This window comes from Lolium perenne, chromosome 3 (assembly GCF_019359855.2).
Source record: "Lolium perenne isolate Kyuss_39 chromosome 3, Kyuss_2.0, whole genome shotgun sequence".
Lineage (NCBI taxonomy): Eukaryota > Viridiplantae > Streptophyta > Magnoliopsida > Poales > Poaceae > Lolium > Lolium perenne.
This window is the reverse complement of record NC_067246.2, coordinates 139,852,450-139,870,991: the sequence shown is the minus strand read 5'-3', so window position 1 is coordinate 139,870,991 and position 18,542 is coordinate 139,852,450.

Genomic DNA, 18,542 nt, shown 5'->3' with positions numbered 1-18,542 from the left:
CCGGGCCACCATACGCCACGTTTTGGCCGTTTTCGTCGGGCTAGGTGGCCTCAAAAACGAGAAAAAAAATGTTTTGACATGCACAACGGAGAGACCAAAAATCATCGACCATGGTCACCAGCAACCACGGCGCGACTTCAACTTCGTCGGCCATGGCAACTTTTCTTGTAGTGACTCTCTTGATTGTCGCTTCCCAGTCTATTGCTAGCCATCACTTGTACTGAGCGGGAACGCTGCTCGTGCTTCCAAACCCCTGAAAACCAAGTTATTCCAAAGTGTCCACCATAAATACCTATGCATGGCATTTCAAACCATTCCAAGTAAATTCTCATGTGCTACCTTTAAACCTTCAAAGTACTTCTCAATTTGTGTTAATGTTTTATAGCTCATGAGGAAGTATGTGGTGTTTTATCTTTCAACCTTGTCATTTACTCCTGACGGACTTTCACCAATGGACTAGTGGCACATCCGCTTATCCAATAATTTTGCAAAAAGAGCTGGCAACGGGGTTCCCAGCCCCAATTAATTAACTTTCATCAATAATTCTCTTCACATGCTTTGCCCTGATTTATCAGTAAGCAGCTTAATTTGCAAATAGACACTCCTCCATGGTATGAGAATGTTGGAAGGCACCCGAGGATTCGGTTAGCCATGGCTTGTGTAAGCAAAGGTTGGGGGGAGTGTCATCCATAATGAAACTAAAATACATGTGTAAACAAAAGAGAAGAGGGATGATCTACCTTGCTGGTAGAGATAACGTCCTTCATGGGAGCCGCTCTTGGAAGTCTGGTTGACGAGGTAGTTAGAGTGCCCACTATCATTCGTTGACAACAACAAACACCTCTCAAAACAATTTTACTCCTGTTTTAAAAATGAAAAGCTCTAGCACATGTTAATCCCTGCTTCCCTCTGCGAAGGGTCAATCTTTTACTTTTACATTGAGTCCCCATCCTTTCTTTGAGCACCTTCTTGAGAGCACAACTGTCATTCTTAGTACAATATGCTTGTCACAAAATGTGATTAACTGTGGTATAACTTTGATGCTTTTATCTTTGATAATCTCTACTTCCAGTCTTCCCATGAACTTCAAAGGTGCCCTAGCATTTATGTTTTGCTGTACAAATACGGGCAAGCAAGATACTGATGAGTGCAGTTAACACACGTCCGTTGGGAACCCCAAGAGGAAGGTGTGATGCGTACAGCAGCAAGTTTTCCCTCAGTAAGAAACCAAGGTTATCGAACCAGTAGGAGTCAAGGATCACGTGAAGGTTGTTGGTGGCGGAGTGTAGTGCGGCGCAACACCAGGGATTCCGGCACCAACGTGGAACCTGCACAACACAATCAAAGTACTTTGCCCCAACGTAACAGTGAGGTTGTCAATCTCACCGGCTTGCTGTAAACAAAGGATTAATTGTATAGTGTGGAAGATGATGTTTGTTTGCGAAGAACAGTAAAGAACAATTGCAGTAGATTGTATTTCAGATGTAAAGAATGGACCAGGGTCCACAGTTCACTAGTGGTGTCTCTCCCATAAGATAAATAGCATGTTGGGTGAACGAATTACAGTTGGGCAATTGACAAATAAAGAAGGCATAACAATGCACATACATATATCATGATGAGTACTATGAGATTTAATCAGGGCATTACGACAAAGTACATAGACCGCTATCCAGCATGCATCTATGCCTAAAAAGTCCACTTTCAGGTTATCATCCGAACCCCTTCCGGTATTAAGTTGCAAACAACAGACAATTGCATTAAGTATGGTGCGTAATGTAATCAACACAAATATCCTTAGACAAAGCATTGATGTTTTATCCCTAGTGGCAGCAGCACATCCACAACCTTAGAACTTTCTGTCACTGTCCCAGATTCAATGGAGGCATGAACCCACTATCGAGCATAAATACTCCCTCTTGGAGTTACAAGTATCAACTTGGCCAGAGCCTCTACTAGCAACGGAGAGCATGCAAGAACATAAACAACATATATGATAGATTGATAATCAACTTGACATAGTATTCAATATTCATCGGATCCCAACAAACACAACATGTAGCATTACAAATAGATGATCTTGATCATGATGGGCAGCTCACAAGATCTAACATGATAGCACAATGAGGAGAAGACAACCATCTAGCTACTGCTATGGACCCATAGTCCAGAGTGAACTACTCACACATCGATCCGGAGGCGATCATGGCGATGAAGAGCCCTCCGGGAGATGATTCCCCTCTCCGGCAGGGTGCCGGAGGCGATCTCCTGAATCCCCCGAGATGGGATTGGCGGCGGCGGCGTCTCTGGAAGGTTTTCCGTATCGTGGCTCTCGGTACTGGGGGTTTCGCGATGAAGGCTTTAAGTAGGCGGAAGGGTAGGTTTAGGGGCGACGCGAGGGCCCCACACGCCAGGGCCGCGAGGCCAGGACCTGGGCCGCGCCGCCCTGTTGTGTCGGCGCCTCGTCGCCCCACTTCGTTTCCCTTTCGGTCTTCTGGAAGCTTCGTGGAAAAATAAGACCCTGGGTGTTGATTTCGTCCAATTCCGAGAATATTTCCTTTGTAGGATTTCTGAAACCAAAAACAGCAGAAAACAGCAACTGGCTCTTCGGCATCTCGTCAATAGGTTAGTGCCGGAAAATGCATAATAATGACATATAATGTGTATAAAACATGTGAGTATCATCATAAAAGTAGCATGGAACATAAGAAATTATAGATACGTTTGAGATGTATCAAGCATCCCCAAGCTTAGTTCCTACTCGCCCTCGAGTAGGTAAACGATAACAAGGATAATTTCTGAAGTGACATGCTATCATAATCTTGATCAATACTATTGTAAAGCACATGAGATGAATGCAGCGATTCAAAGCAATGATGAAGACAATGAGTAAACAACTGAATCATATAGCAAAGACTTTTCATGAATAATACTTTCAAGACAAGCATCAATAAGACTTGCATAAGAGTTACTCATAAAGCAATAAATTCTTAGTAGAAAACTTTGAAACAACACAAAGGAAGATATAAGTTTCAGTGGTTGCTTTCAACTTCAACATGTTTATCTCATGGATAATTGTCAACATAAAGCAATATAACAAGTGCAATAGGTAAACATGTAAGAATCAATGCACACAGTTTACACAAGTGTTTGCTTCTAAGATAGAAAGAAGTAGGTAAACTGACTCAACATAAAGTAAAAGAATGGCCCTTCGCAGAGGGAAGCATGGATTACTATTTTTGTGCTAGAGCTTTTCATTTTGAAAACATAGAAGCAATTTTGTCAACGGTAGTAATAAATCATATGTGTTATGTATAAGACATCCTATAAGTTGCAAGCCTCATGCATAGAATACTAATAGTGCCCGCACCTTGTCCTAATTAGCTTGGATTAACATGGATTATCATTGCATAGCAGATGTTTCAACCAAGTGTCACAAAGGGGTACCTCTATGCCGCCTGTACAGAGGTCTAAGGAGAAAGTTCGCATTGGATTTCTCGCTTTTTATTATTCTCAACTTAGACATCCATACCGGGACAACATAGACAACAGATAATGGACTCCTCTTTAATGCATAAGCATTCAACAACAGATAAAATTCTCATAAGAGATTGAGGATTTGTGTCCAAACTGAAACTTCCACCATGATTCTTGGCTTTAGTTAGCGGCCCAATGTTCTTCTCTAACAATATGCATACTCAAACCATTTGATCATGAAAATTGATACGTCTCAAACGTATCTATAATTTCTTATGTTCCATGCTACTTTTATGATGATACTCACATGTTTTATACACATTATATGTCATTATTATGCATTTTCCGGCACTAACCTATTGCCGAGATGCCGAAGAGCCAGTTGCTGTTTTCTGCTGTTTTTGGTTTCAGAAATCCTACAAAGGAAATATTTTCGGAATTGGACGAAATCAACGCCCAGGGTCTTATTTTTCCACGAAGCTTCCAGAAGACCGAAGTGGGGCGACGAGGTGCCGACACAACAGGGCGGCGCGGCCCAGGTCCTGGCCGCGCGGCCCTGGCGTGTGGGGCCCTCGCGTCGCCCCTAAACCTACCCTTCCGCCTACTTAAAGCCTTCGTCGCGAAACCCCCAGTACCGAGAGCCACGATACGGAAAACCTGCCAGAGACGCCGCCGCCGCCGCCAATCCCATCTCGGGGGATTCAGGAGATCGCCTCCGGCACCCTGCCGGAGAGGGGAATCTTCTCCCGGAGGGCTCTTCATCGCCATGATCACCTCCGGATCGATGTGTGAGTAGTTCACCCCTAGACTATGGGTGCATAGCAGTAGCTAGATGGTTGTCTTCTCCTCATTGTGCTATCATGTTAGATCTTGTGAGCTGCCTATCATGATCAAGATCATCTATTTGTGCTACATGTTGTGTTTGTTGGGATCCGATGAATACTGAATACTATGTCAAGTTGATTATCAATCTATCATATATGTTGTTTATGTTCTTGCATGCTCTCTGTTGCTAGTAGAGGCTCTGGCCAAGTTGATACTTGTAACTCCAAGAGGGAGTATTTATGCTCGATAGTGGGTTCATGCCTCCATTGAATCTGGGACAGTGACAGAAAGTTCTAAGGTTGTGGATGTGCTGTTGCCACTAGGGATAAAACATTGATGCTTTGTCTAAGGATATTTGTGTTGATTACATTACGCACCATACTTAATGCAATTGTCTGTTGTTTGCAACTTAATACCGGAAGGGGTTCGGATGATAACCTGAAAGTGGACTTTTTAGGCATAGATGCATGCTGGATAGCGGTCTATGTACTTTGTCGTAATGCCCTGATTAAATCTCATAGTACTCATCATGATATATGTATGTGCATTGTTATGCCTTCTTTATTTGTCAATTGCCCAACTGTAATTTGTTCACCCAACATGCTATTTATCTTTTGGGAGAGGCACCACTAGTGAACTGTGGATCCCGGTCCATTCTTTACATCTGAAATACAATCTACTGCAATTGTTCTTTACTGTTCTTCGCAACCAAACATCATCTTCCACACTATACGGTTAATCCTTTGTTTACAGCAAGCCGGTGAGATTGACAACCTCACTGTTACGTTGGGGCAAAGTACTTTGATTGTGTTGTGCAGGTTCCACGTTGGCGCCGAAATCCCTGGTGTTGCGCCGCACTACACTTCATCACCAACGACCTTCACGTGATCCTTGACTCCTACTGGTTCGATAAACCTTGGTTTCTTTCTGAGGGAAAACTTGCTACTGTACGCATCACACCTTCCTCTTGGGGTTCCCAACGGACGTGTGTTAACTGCACGCATCAAGCACTTTTTCTGGCGCCGTTGCCGGGGAGATCAAGACACGCTGCAAGGGTAGTCTCCCACTTCAAATCTCTTTACTTTTTTTTGTCTTGCTTTACTTTACTTTATTTACTGCTTTGTTTGTTCTTTATATCAAAAACACAAAAAAATTAGTTGCTAGTTTTACTTTATTTACTTTCTTGTTTGCGCTCTCTATATTAAAAACACAAAAAAAATAGTTACTTGCATTTACTTTATTTAGTTTGCTTTACTTACTACTGTTAAAATGAATACTCCTGAGAACACTAAGTAGTGTGATTTCACTAGTTAGGCTTAATGGAAAACAACAAAAATATTAGAGATCTTTATAGTATTTATCTTGAGTTAGGACATGAGGTGTTTGAAGAGAAAATTAAAAAACCTATGGAACTTTATATGCATGCTAACGGCAATGTTATTAGTATGAATTCTTTGAACACCATTGTTGCTAATGCTATGGAAAATTCTAAGCTTGGGGAAGCTGGTTTTGAGGAGCATGATATTTTTAGTCCCCCAAGCATGGAGGAGAAAATTTACTTTGATGATACTTTACCTCTTATATATGATGATTACAATGATGACTATCATATTTTCAGTCCACCTACTATTGAGGAGAAAATTAATTATGATTACAATATGCCTCCTATATATGATGATTATGGTGATGAGAATAATAATGATAGCTATCTTATTGAATTTGCTCCCACTACAATTAATGGTAATGACTATGCTTATGTGGAGAGTAATAATTTTATGCATGTAGCTCATGATAAGAATGTTTCATGTGATATTTATATTGTGGATTTCATCAATGATGCTACTGAAAGTTATTATGAGAGAGGGAAACATGGTTATATGCATCTTAATAATATTAAGTTTCCCCTCTTTATGTTGAGAATCTTGAAGTTGCGCTTGTGTTGCCTTTCTATGCTTGTTGCTTTGTGCTTTCAGTACTTGTTCCCTTACAAGATTCCTTTTCATAGGAAGTGGGTTAGACTTAAAAGTGTTTCTTATTTTGCTTTTGATGCTCTCTTTTGTTTCAACTCTTATTTCTTGCGCGAGCATCATTAAAATTACTGAGCCCATCTTAATGGCTATAAAGAAAACACTTCTTGGGAGATAACCCATGTATGTTTTTATTACTATTTTGTTGCGTCTTGGAAGTTGTTACTACTGTAGCAACCTCTCCTTATCTTTATTTTATTGCATTGTTGTGCCAAGTAAAGTCTTTGATAGTAATGTTGATACTAGATTTGGATTACTGCGCAGAAACAGATTTCTTACTGTCACGAAATTGAGCAGCCCCTTCTGTAGGAAATTTAGAAAAATCTGCCAATTTACGTGCGTGATCCTCAGATATGTACGCAACTTTCATTCAATTTGAGCATTTTCATCTGAGCAAGTTAAGTGCCCCAGAAAAATTCGTATTTACGGACTGTTCTGTTTTGACAGATTCTGCCTTTTATTTTGCATTGCCTGTTTTGCTATGTTTGATGGATTTCTTTGTTCCATTAACTTTCAGTAGCTTTGTGCAATGTCCAGAAGTGTTAAGAATGATTATGTCACCTCTGAATATATGAATTTTCAATTATGCACTAACCCTCTAATGAGTTTGTTTCGAGTTTGGTATGGAGGAAGTTTTCAAGGGTCAAGAGAGGAGGATGATACAATATGATCAAGAAGAGTGAAAAGTCTAAGCTTAGGGATGCCCCCGTGGTTCATCCCTGCATATTTCAATAAGATTCAAGCATCTAAGCTTGGGGATGCCCAAGGCATCCCCTTCTTCATCGACAACTTATCAGGTCACCTCTAGTGAAACTATATTTTTATTCAGTCACATCTTATGTGCTTTACTTGGAGCGTCTGTTTGTTTTTATTTTTGTTTTGTTTGAATAAAATTGGATCCTAGCATTCTTTGTGTGGGAGAGAGACACGCTCCGTTGTTGCATATGAACACATGTGTTCTTAGCTTTATTCTTAATGTTCATTGCGAAGGTTGAACTACTTCGTTCATTGATATATGGTTGGAAACGGAAAATGCTGCATGTGGTAATTGGTATAATGTCTTGAATAATTTGATACTTGGCAATTGTTGTGCTCATATAGATCAAGTTTAAGCTCTTGCATCATGTACTTTGCACCTATTAATGAAGAACTACATAGAGCTTGTTAAAATTTGGTTTGCATGATTGGTCTCTCTAAGTCTAGATATTTTCTGGTTAAGGTGTTTGAACAAAAAGGAGACGATGTAAAGTCTTATAATGCCTACAATATGTTCATATGTGAGTTTTTCTGCACCGTTTTATACTTGAGTTTGCTTCAAACAACCTTGCTAGCCTAGCCTTGTATTGAGAGGGAATTCTTCTCGTGCATCCAAATCCTTGAGCCAAAAACTATGCCAGTTGTGTCCACCATACCTACCTACTACATGGTATTTATCTGCCATTCCAAAGTATATTACTTGAGTGCTACCTTTAAAATTCTATTCTTTGCCTTTACAATACATAGCTCATGGGAAAATAGCCTTAAAAACTATTGTGGTGAAGAATATGTACTTATGCATCTTATTTCTTAATAAGTTGCTTGTTGAGCGGTAACCATGTTTCTGGGGACGCCATCAACTTTTACACCTTTGTTGAATATCATGTGGGTTGCTATGCATGTTCGTCTTGTCTGAAGTAAGGGCGATTTTCATGATCAAATGGTTTGAGTATGCATATTGTTAGAGAAGAACATTGGGCCGCTAACTAAAGCCATGAATCATGGTGGAAGTTTCAGTTTGGACACAAATCCTCAATCTCTTATGAGAATATTATCTGTTGTTGAATGCTTAAGCATTAAAAGAGGAGTCCATTATCTGTTGTCTATGTTGTCCCGGTATGGATGTCTAAGTTGAGAATAATCAAAAGCGAGAAATCCAATGCGAACTTTCTCCTTAGACCTCTGTACAGGCGGCATAGAGGTACCCCTTTGTGATACTTGGTTGAAACATATGTTATGCAATGATAATCCATGTTAATCCAAGCTAATTAGGACAAGGTGCGGGAACTATTAGTATTCTATGCATGAGGCTTGCAACTTATAGGATATCTTATACATAACACATATGATTTATTACTACCGTTGACAAAATTGTTTCTATGTTTTCAAAATGAAAAGCTCTAGCACAAAAATAGTAATCCATGCTTCCCTCTGCGAAGGGCCATTATTCTACTTTATTGTTGAGTCAGTTTACCTATTCTTTCTATCTCAGAAGCAAACACTTGTGTAAACTGTGTGCATTGATTCCTACATGTTTACCTATTGCACTTGTTATATTACTTTGTGTTGACAATTATCCATGAGATAAACATGTTGAAGTTGAAAGCAACCGCTGAAACTTATATCTTCCTTTGTGTTGTTTCAAAGCTTTCTACTAAGAATTTATTGCTTTATGAGTAACTCTTATGCAAGTCTTATTGATGCTTGTCTTGAAAGTATTATTCATGAAAAGTCTTTGCTATATGATTCAGTTGTTTACTCATTGTCTTCATCATTGCTTCGAATCGCTGCATTCATCTCATGTGCTTTACAATAGTATTGATCAAGATTATGATAGCATGTCACTTCAGAAATTATCCTTGTTATCGTTTACCTACTCGAGGGCGAGTAGGAACTAAGCTTGGGGATGCTTGATACGTCTCAAACGTATCTATAATTTCTTATGTTCCATGCTACTTTTATGATGATACTCACATGTTTTATACACATTATATGTCATTATTATGCATTTTCCGGCACTAACCTATTGACGAGATGCCGAAGAGCCAGTTGCTGTTTTTTGCTGTTTTTGGTTTCAGAAATCTTACAAAGGAAATATTTTCGGAATTGGACGAAATCAACGCCCAGGGTCTTATTTTTCCACGAAGCTTCCAGAAGACCGAAAGGGAAATGAAGTGGGGCGACGAGGCGCCGACACAACAGGGCGGAGTGGCCCAGGTCCTGGCCACGCGGCCCTGGCGTGTGGAGCCCTCGCGTCGCCCCTAAACCTACCCTTCCGCCTACTTAAAGCCTTCGTCGCGAAACCCCCAGTACCGAGAGCCACGATACGGAAAACCTTCCAGAGACGCCGCCGCCACCAATCCCATCTCGGGGGATTTAGGAGATCGCCTCCGGCACCCTGCCGGAGAGGGCAATCATCTCCCGGAGGGCTCTTCATCGCCATGATCACCTCCGGATCGATGTGTGAGTAGTTCACCCCTGGACTATGGGTCCATAGCAGTAGCTAGATGGTTGTCTTCTCCTCATTGTGCTATCATGTTAGATCTTGTGAGCTGCCTATCATGATCAAGATCATCTATTTGTAATGCTACATGTTGTGTTTGTTGGGATCCGATGAATATTGAATACTATGTCAAGTTGATTATCAATCTATCATATATGTTGTTTATGTTCTTGCATGCTCTCCGTTGCTAGTAGAGGCTCTGGCCAAGTTGATACTTGTAACTCCAAGAGGGAGTATTTATGCTCGATAGTGGGTTCATGCCTCCATTGAATCTGGGACAGTGACAGAAAGTTCTAAGGTTGTGGATGTGCTGTTGCCACTAGGGATAAAACATCGATGCTTTGTCTAAGGATATTTGTGTTGATTACATTACGCACCATACTTAATGCAATTGTCTGTTGTTTGCAACTTAATACCGGAAGGGGTTCGGATGATAACCTGAAAGTGGACTTTTTAGGCATAGATGCATGCTGGATAGCGGTCTATGTACTTTGTCGTAATGCTCTGATTAAATCTCATAGTACTCATCATGATATATGTATGTGCATTGTTATGCCTTCTTTATTTGTCAATTGCCCAACTATAATTTGTTCACCCAACATGCTATTTATCTTATGGGAGAGACACCACTAGTGAACTATGGATCCCGGTCCATTCTTTACATCTGAAATACAATCTACTGCAATTATTCTTTACTGTTCTTCGCAACCAAACATCATCTTCCACACTATACGGTTAATCCTTTGTTTACAGCAAGCCGGTGAGATTGACAACCTCACTGTTACGTTGGGGCAAAGTACTTTGATTGTGTTGTGCAGGTTCCACGTTGGCGCCGGAATCCCTGGTGTTGCGCCGCACTACACTCCGTCACCAATGACCTTCACGTGATCCTTGACTCCTACTGGTTCGATAAACCTTGGTTTCTTTCTGAGGGAAAACTTGCTACTGTACGCATCACACCTTCCTCTTGGGGTTCCCAACGGACGTGTGTTAACTGCACGCATCAAAAATCACCCTTACTTCAGACAAGACGAACATGCATAGCAACTCACATGATATTCAACAAAGGTGTAAAAGTTGATGGCGTCCCCAGAAACATGGTTACCGCTCAACCAGCAACTTATTAAGAAATAAGATACATCAGTACATATTCTTCACCACAATAGTTTTTAAGGCTATTTTCCCATGAGCTATGTATTGTAAAGGCAAAGAATAGAATTTTAAAGGTAGCACTCAAGTAATTTACTTTGGAATGGCAGAGAAATACCATGTGGTAGGTAGGTATGGTGGACACAAATGGCATAGTTTTTGGCTCAAGGATTTGGATGCACGAGAAGAATTCCTCTCAATACAAGGCTAGGCTAGCAAGGTTGTTTGAAGCAAACTCAAGTATAAAACGGTGCAGCAAGACTCACATATGAACATATTGTAAGCATTATAAGACTTTACATCGTCTCCTTGTTGTTCAAACACCTTAACCAGAAAATATCTAGACTCTAGAGACCAATCATGCAAACCAAATTTTAACAAGCTCTATGTAGTTCTTCATTAATGGGTGCAAAGTACATGATGCAAGAGCTTAAACATGATCTATATGAGCACAACAATTGCCAAGTATCAAATTATTCAAGACATTATACCAATTACCACATGCAGCATTTTCCGTTTCCAACCATATATCAATGAACGAAGTAGTTCAACCTTCGCAATGAACATTAAGAATAAAGCTAAGAACACATGTGTTCATATGCAATAGCGGAGCGTGTCTCTCTCCCACACAAAGAATGCTAGGATCCGATTTTATTCAAACAAAACAAAAATAAAAACAAACAGATGCTCCAAGTAAAGCACATAAGATGTGACTGAATGAAAATATAGTTTCACTAGAGGTGACCTGATAAGTTGTCGATGAAGAAGGGGATGCCTTGGGCATCCCCAAGCTTAGATGCTTGAGTCTTCTTGAAATATGCAGGGATGAACCACGGGGGCATCCCAAGCTTAGACTTTTCACTCTTCTTGATCATATTGTATCATCCTCCTCTCTTGACCCTTGAAAACTTCCTCCACACCAAACTCGAAATAAACTCATTAGAGGGTTAGTGCATAATTTAAAATTCATATATTTAGAGGTGACATAATCATTCTTAACACTTATGGACATTGCACAAAGCTACTGAAAGTTAATGGAACAAAGAAATCCATCAAACATAGCAAAACAGGCAATGCGAAATAAAAGGCAGAATCTGTCAAAACAGAACAGTCCGTAAAGACGAATTTTTCTGGGGCACTTAACTTTCTCAGATGAAAATGCTCGATATTGAATGAAAGTTGCGTACATATCTGAGGATCATGCACATAAATTGGCAGATTTTTCTGAGTTACCTACAGAGAATTCTACTCAAATTCGTGACAGCAAGAAATCTGTTTCTGCGCAGTAATCCAAATCTAGTATTGACTTTACTATCAAAGACTTTACTTGGCACAACAATGCAATAAAATAAAGATAAGGAGAGGTTGCTACAGTAGTAACAACTTCCAAGACTCAAATATAAAATAAAAGTGCTGTAGTAAAATAATGGGTTGTCTCCCATAAGCGCTTTTCTTTAACGCCTTGCAGCTAGGCGCAGAAAGTGCGAATCAAGTAACATCAAGAGATGAAGCATCAACATCATAATTTGTTCTAATAATAGAATCATAAGGTAACTTCATTCTCTTTCTAGGGAAGTGTTCCATACCTTTCTTGAGAGGAAATTGATATTTAATATTACCTTCCTTCATATCAATGGTAGCACCAACAGTTCGAAGAAAAGGTCTTCCCAATATAATGGGACAAAATGCATTGCATTCAATATCCAAGACAACAAAATCAACGGGGACAAGGTTATTGTTAACCATAATACGAACATTATCAATCCTCCCCAAAGGTTTCTTTATAGCATTATCAGCAAGATTAACATCCAAATAACAATTTTTCAATGGTGGCAAGTCAAGCATATCATAGATTTTCTTAGGCATAACAGAAATACTTGCACCAAGATCACATAAAGCATTACAATCAAAATCATTGACCCTCATCTTAATGATGGGCTCCCAACCATCTTCTAACTTCCTAGGAATAGAAGTTTCAAGTTTTAGTTTCTCTTCTCTAGCTTTTATGAGAGCATTTGTAATATGTTTTGTAAAGGCCAAATTTATAGCACTAGCATTGGGACTTTTAGCAAGTTTTTGTAAGAACTTTATAACTTCAGAGATGTGACAATCATCAAAACCTAAACCATTATGATCTACAGCAATGGGATCATTGTCCCCAATATTTTGAAAAATTTCAGCAGTTTTATCACAAACAGTTTCAGCAGTTTTAGCAGTTTCAGGCAATTTTGCACGCTTTGCACTAGGAGTAGAAACAATTCCAACACCAATTATTTTACCATTGATAGTAGGAGGTGTAGAAACATGTGAAGCATTATCATTACTAGTGGTGGTAATAGTCCAAACTTTAGCTACATTCTTCTCTTTAGCAAGTTTTTTGTTTTCTTCTCTTTCCCACCTAGCATGCAATTCAGCCATCAATCTAATATTCTCATTAATTCGAACTTGGATGGCGTTTACTGTGGTAACAATCTTATTATCATTATCCTTATTAGGCATAACTTTCAATTTTAAAAGATCAACATCAGAGGCAAGACTATCAATCTTAGAAGCAAGAATATCAATTTTACCAAGCTTTTCTTCAACAGATTTGTTAAAAGCAGTTTGTGTACTAATAAATTCTTTAAGCATGGCTTCAAGACCAGGGGGTACACTCCTATTATTGTTGTAAGAATTCCCATAAGAATTACCATAACCATTACTATTAGCAGAAGGATATGGCCTATAGTTGTTCCCGGAATTATTCCTATAAGCATTGTTGTTGAAATTATTACTTTTAATGAAGTTCACATCAACATGTTCTTCTTGGGCAACCAATGAAGCTAAAGGAACATTATTTGGATCAACATTAGATCTACCATTCACAAGCATAGACATAATAGCATCAATCTTATCACTCAAGGAGGAGGTTTCTTCAACAGAATTTACCTTCTTACCTTGTGGAGCTCTTTCCGTGTGCCATTCGGAGTAATTGATCATCATATCATCAAGAAGCTTTGTTGCCGCGCCCAAAGTAATGGACATAAAGGTACCTCCAGCAGCTGAATCCAATAAGTTCCGCGAAGAAAAATTCAATCCTGCATAGAAGGTTTGGATGATCATCCAAGTAGTTAGTCCATGGGTTGGGCAATTCTTTACCAAAGATTTCATTCTCTCCCATGCTTGAGCAACATGTTCATTATCCAATTGCTTAAAATTCATTATGCTACTTCTCAAAGATATAATTTTAGCGGGAGGATAATATCTACCAATAAAAGCATCCTTACATTTAGTCCATGAATCAATACTATTCTTAGGCAAAGATAGCAACCAATCTTTAGCTCTTCCTCTTAAGGAGAAAGGAAACAATTTCAATTTTATAATATCACCATCTATATCCTTATACTTTTGCATTTCGCAAAGTTCAACAAAATTATTAAGGTGGGCAGCAGCATCATCAGAACTAACACCAGAAAATTGCTCTCTCATGACAAGATTTAGTAAAGCAGGTTTAATTTCAAAAAATTCTGCTGTAGTAGCAGGTGGAGCAATAGGTGTGCATAGGAAATCATTATTATTTGTGCTAGTGAAGTCACACAACTTAGTGTTTTCAGGAGTATTCATTTTAGCAGTAGTAAATAAAGCAAACTAAATAAAGTAAATGCAAGTAACTAATTTTTTGTGTGTTTTTAATATGGAGATCAAGACAGTAAATAAAGTAAAACTAGCAACTAATTTTTTGTGTGTTTTTTATATAAGAGCAAACAAAGCAGTAAATAAAGTAATTAAAGCAAGACAAAAACAAAGTAAAGAGATTGGAAGTGGGAGACTCCCCTTGCAGCGTGTCTTGATCTCCCCGGCAACGGCGCCAGAAAAAGTGCTTGATGCGTGCAGTTAACACACGTCCATTGGGAACCCCAAGAGGAAGGTGTGATGCGTACAGCAGCAAGTTTTCCCTCAGTAAGAAACCAAGGTTTATCGAACCAGTAGGAGATGAAGGCCACGTGAAGGTTGTTGGTGAAGGAGTGTAGTGCGGCGCAACACCAGGGATTCCGGCGCCAACGTGGAACCTGCACAACACAATCAAAGTACTTTGCCCCAACGTAACAGTGAGGTTGTCAATCTCACCGGCTTGCTGTAAACAAAGGATTAATTGTATAGTGTGGAAGATGATGTTTGTTTGCGAAGAACAGTAAAGAACAATTGCAGTAGATTGTATTTCAGATGTAAAGAATGGACCGGGATCCACAGTTCACTAGTGGTGTCTCTCCCATAAGATAAATAGCATGTTGGGTGAACGAATTACAGTTGGGCAATTGACAAATAAAGAAGGCATAACAATACACATACATATATCATGATGAGTACTATGAGATTTAATCAGGGCATTACGACAAAGTACATAGACCGCTATCCAGCATGCATCTATGCCTAAAAAGTCCACTTTCAGGTTATCATCCGAACCCCTTCCGGTATTAAGTTGCAAACAACATACAATTGCATTAAGTATGGTGCGTAATGTAATCAACACAAATATCCTTAGACAAAGCATTGATGTTTTATCCCTAGTGGCAGCAGCACATCCACAACCTTAGAACTTTTTGTCACTGTCCCAGATTCAATGGAGGCATGAACCCAGTATCGAGCATAAATACTCCCTCTTGGAGTTACAAGTATCAACTTGGCCAGAGCCTCTACTAGCAACGGAGAGCATGCAAGAACATAAACAACATATATGATAGATTGATAATCAACTTGACATAGTATTCAATATTCATCGGATCCCAACAAACACAACATGTAGCATTACAAATAGATGATCTTGATCATGATGGGCAGCTCACAAGATCTAACATGATAGCACAATGAGGAGAAGACAACCATCTAGCTACTGCTATGGACCCATAGTCCAGGGGGGAACTACTCACACATCGATCCGGAGGTGATCATGGCGATGAAGAGCCCTCCGGGAGATGATTCCCCTCTCCGGCAGGGTGCCGGAGGCGATCTGCTGAATCCCCCGAGATGGGATTGGCGGCGGCGGCGTCTCTGGAAGGTTTTCCGTATCGTGGCTCTCGGTACTGGGGGTTTCGCGACGAAGGCTTTAAGTAGGCGGAAGGGTAGGTTTAGGGGCGACGCGAGGGCCCCACACGCCAGGGCCGCGCGGCCAGGACCTGGGCCGCGCCACCCTGTTGTATCGGCGCCTCGTCGCCCCACTTCGTTTCCCTTTCGGTCTTCTGGAAGCTTCGTAGAAAAATAAGACCCTGGGCGTTGATTTCGTCCAATTCCGAGAATATTTCCTTTGTAGGATTTCTGAAACCAAAAACAGCAGAAAACAAAGAATCGCTCTTCGGCATCTCGTCAATAGGTTAGTGCCGGAAAATGCATAATAATGACATATAATGTGTATAAAACATGTGAGTATCATCATAAAAGTAGCATGGAACATAAGAAATTATAGATACGTTTGAGACGTATCAGATACCACTTTATCATATCTTTCTATGAACATTGCAATCCTGCTGATAGACATGATTCATGATGCTTATTATTAATTTGTTGGTACCTTTTCCATGATTGACATAGCTATTAGATGACTTTATTTGCATGTATCTTATTATGAATTGCCTATGCACTTGTCCATATCATGAGAATATTTACATCATATGAACAAATGTGTTCGTGAAAGTTCTTTTATCGCACTCAGTTGTTAATTGAATTGCTTGAGGACAAGCAATAAGCTAAGCTTGGGAGGAGTTGATACGTCCAAAACGTATCTACTTTCCCGAACACTTTTGCTATTGTTTTGCCTCTAATTTGTGTATTTTGGATACAACTAACACGGACTAACGCTGTTTTCAGCAGAATTGCTCTGGTGTCTCATTTTTGTGCAGAAACTCAACTTTCAGGAAAATCCCCGGAATTAATGTCGAAGGGCCTATTTTCCCAGAAGAATCACGGAGCCAGAAGGGCAGGCCAGGGGGACACTACTAGGAAAAGGCCTAGCCGTAAGATGGGTGTTAGTGGCGCACCAGGAGGGCAGTGCGCCACTACTACTTAGCAGTGGTGCACCGGAAAGTGGTGGGCCACTATAAAAAATGTAGTAGTGGCGCACCTCTTCTGTGGTGCGCCACCACTAAGTTTGACCATGGGTTTGACCCAGCCTTGTACATAGCAATGGCGCACCATGTAGAGGTGCGCCACGGCTATTTTATGTAGCAGTGGCGCACCTCTACATGGTGCGCCATTGCTATGTAAAGGGGATGATGGACATGTTTGGGCATCACTTAGTAGTGGCGCACCATGCTTGGTGCGCCACTGCTAAGTGGTGCCCAAACATTTCCACCCCCCCCCCCCCCCCGTGGATCGCATTTTCGGGTTTGGAAAAAATAAAAGAAATAGATAGAAATTTCAAAAAATAAAATCCTTCGAGATGCCCATGTAATATGTCATCTAGGTTTAGTGAAATTTTAAAAAAATGAATTTTGATATATTATGCAAAATGGCGTCATCTTTCGGTAAAACGGGATTTCTGGTTGCATACGACCTCCGATGAAAAACTTTTTTATATCAAAATCTATCTACGCGAAATTTCCTATTCGAATTCAACGGCCGTAGGCCGTTTGGACAAAAAATGGATTCCTCAATTGGAAAACAGAAACAGGACTTTTTTCAGGTTTTAGATTTTGGGAAAAAAATAGAAAAAAAGTAGCGGTGGCGCACCCATGCCTTGGTGCGCCACTGCTAAGCTTCCCGCCCACGAATTTCAAAATGGGAGGAGCCGGCCACTTAACCCCGTCCTCCCTCCTCCCTCCTCCTCCACATATTCTCCTGCTTTCATTCTCCTCTCCTCCTCCTGCTCTCCTCCTCTCCTCTCCTCCTTTCACTCCGGCGACCTCCTCCTCTCCTCTCCTCCTTTCACTCCGGCGACCTCCTCCTCTCCTCTCCTCCTTTCACTCCGGCGACCTCCTCCACTATGTCGAGCTCCGGTGACCTTACTTTCCGGCGAGCTCCTCCACTATGGTGAACTCCGGTGACCTTACTCTCCGACGACCCTCCGGCGACCCTCTAGCCTCCATTACCTCTGGCCTTCGTCCTCTTGTTCATCCTCTCCTACATCTCCTCACCTCTCTTCACCTCTCCTACGTCCCTCATCCATCATCACCGGCGGCTAGGCTAAGAAAAATGAGAATGAACATTGCACAAATAATTCTAGCAACAAGAACGAGAAAAAATAACGAGCCAAAAAAAATCGAAACAAAATGTGCCAGATCCAGATCCAGATCCCGATCCCGATCCAGATCCAGATCTAGAAATTTCAAATTTTAGTAGTGGCGCACCTTTTTTCTATCCAGTGGCGCACCTCAGACGTTTAGGAGTGGCGCACCATGAAGCTAGTAGTGGCGCACTACCTGGTGCGCCACTGCTAAGCCAAATAGCAATGGCGCGCCACTAGTGCGCCACTACTAAAAGTTAGCAGTGGCGTGATAGCAGTGGCGCACCACTAGTGCGCCACTGATGGGTAAAAGTGGTGCGCCACTGATTGCCCTTTTCCTAGTAGTGGGAGGCCCACGGCCTCCAGACCATAGGCCGGCGCGGCCTAGGAGGGGGGCGCGCCGCCTTATGGTGGTGACGCCTCGTGCAGCCCCAGGTGCCCCCCTCTGGACTACTTAAGGGCTTCGACCTAAAAATGCACGGGGGTTAGACGAAATCGCCAGAAGACATCCAGAACACCGCCGCCATCGCGAAACTCCGTCTCAGGACCAGAAACTCTGTTCTGGCACTCCGCCGGGACGGGGAATTGGAGGAGATCATCGCCATCATCA